We start from the raw sequence: 2,057 nt of genomic DNA, 5'->3' as shown, positions 1-2,057 counted from the left end.
TGTACCCTGGCATAACTACTATAGATTATGGTGCTACGAGACTGAAAAGGCGTGACTAACTGTGTATATTACCATTAGAAATTACTGATTATACCTTTTTCCCATGGAAATTCATTCCTTCTGTTGTACATGGGCCTCCTTTTCGGTGACAAAACAGACAGAAGTCGATGAGTGTAAATATCACTCTTATCTGGGCTATTATACAAATGTTAGTGGCTCAGGTTGGATTTGTATTGATCTTGCATTGTTTTTGGCTTTTAAGACAAGTCCTGACATTTCATGGCATTATTGTTAAAAGAGATTAAAAAGAAGAAAAACTCGCGCTCTGAGACGAAGTAAGCCAGACTAGCAACACCGGAATAGAAAAGCAAAACAGCAGAAAAAACATGCTAAGTTCACTCTAACGAACCAATGGCTTGCTCGAGCAAAAAAGAACTGGAAGGACAACTCAGCTGACTTGATTTCCGCTGCAGCTAAAACCACTTAACTCAAGCAAAGGATTCTAATTCAGAAACGACACACAACAGCTATTGCAAGTTTTTGAAGGGCATTTTTGAATATTCAACATGTAGGAATTCATATATAATAGGTTTGGCTCTAATTCAATTTAAATATTGAATATAATTTGAATTATTTAAGAAGTAGAGTAGACACTCCAAATAGAGAAATAACCAAATGTGTATTGTGTAGTTCTTTAGCGCGTGATTTATTGGGTTATTGCGCCATTTAATTATTTAAGTTTGTACAGAAGGGGCAAATTGTTTTTTCTATTGCCTTTTTGCTAGATATCATCTTAGATATTGACTTAATTTCCCCCAGCAAGAAGTAACAAATCTTTGGTTTTCATAGCTCTTATTATGAATGATGGAGGTTTAAACAAGTAGAATAGTTTCTTTGAATTGTTGTTGGGTATTTTAGTAGTGATGCGCAAATAACCCCTAGGCAATGATGAAAAATCGAGGTCCATTTGTCTTCTTAGGCTATAAGCCTAGAATTGAAGAATATTATAAGTCCACACCACAATTGATGTAATCCAATTGTGTTGGATATTTAGAGGAAATCAGCCCATTGGACTAAGTGCTCAATACCCAACTTTAGAGATAATTTGAAAATACGTGAGATGGTTGCAATGGTTATAATTCCCTTATCCTGGGTAACCAATTTCAGTGTTCTTGAAGTCTATCTAGCCAACCCTTTCTGGGAAATCTTGTTTTCCTTTGCCTATAAATTGAAGTCTCTTGGCCTCACTTTCTACACACCAAAACCGGCCTTTGCTTTGTACATTTCTGAAACCTAGTTTCTGCCTTTGTGTGCTTCTCCCTGTGATTGCAAGTCTCCAATTGGTGTTGCCTTTGAGGTGTTGGATTGATTTTCTGAGCCGAGTTAAAAAGGGGAAATTCATTGTTCTTCATTCTTCAAATTTAGTTTTGATTTGTCCCCCCTTTTTATGTTAATTCCATAACTCACATTTTGATTTGTTCAATTGTAGGTGGAATTAGCATCAACAGTTCAGATTACCTCATTTGGATAGGAAAAATCGGAGATATTTATGTGAAGAACCAGTAAGTACCATTTGCCACGGAAAACCCCGATAGTAAGACAAATGTTGAATGAGAGTTATTTCACCGGCAAGTGAATTGATATATTGGGCGATGTGTACAGGATATTGTGTTGATTGAACCAAGTGAAGAAACACATGCACATAGTTTGAAAGATTGTATGCTTGAAAGATTGAAAGTAACAACTATTCCTCCAAAAGGGTCTTTGACAGACGAACAACCTTTCAAGTGTTATTCTTTCGATGAATATGGATTATTGGTTAACGGGGAGTCAGATTTCTAAAGGGATTTCTAAAAAGTTGCAGAAGCTGAACACAAAGAGGAACTGGTTATTGTAGTGCTAATGGGGAAGAACCTTAATGTTTATCGTTCCATTGCTGGGATGATGGCTCCTTCCACGACATGTGGTGGAGGGGGAGATTCGTTGGGTATCCTCTCCATGTCTTTGGAGTGGATCAAGGGTCAAAGCCTAACAAATTAGTTATTTACACGCATCAT

The 2,057-nt window shown here is 36.9% G+C and overlaps 1 long non-coding RNA gene across 1 annotated transcript; it reads left to right on the top strand.

Moving 5' to 3' along the window:
• Positions 1-6: 6 nt before the first annotated feature.
• On the top strand, positions 7-1,823 carry LOC111390450. The gene is made up of 2 exons (XR_002701922.1): positions 7-1,562; positions 1,663-1,823. It is a non-coding gene; the product is annotated as an uncharacterized LOC111390450 (long non-coding RNA).
• The last annotated feature ends 234 nt before the right edge of the window (positions 1,824-2,057 follow it).

This window comes from Olea europaea, unplaced genomic scaffold (assembly GCF_002742605.1).
Source record: "Olea europaea var. sylvestris unplaced genomic scaffold, O_europaea_v1 scaffold682, whole genome shotgun sequence".
In the NCBI taxonomy this organism is placed as follows: domain Eukaryota; kingdom Viridiplantae; phylum Streptophyta; class Magnoliopsida; order Lamiales; family Oleaceae; genus Olea; species Olea europaea.
This window is presented reverse-complemented; position numbering and strand designations above follow the sequence as displayed.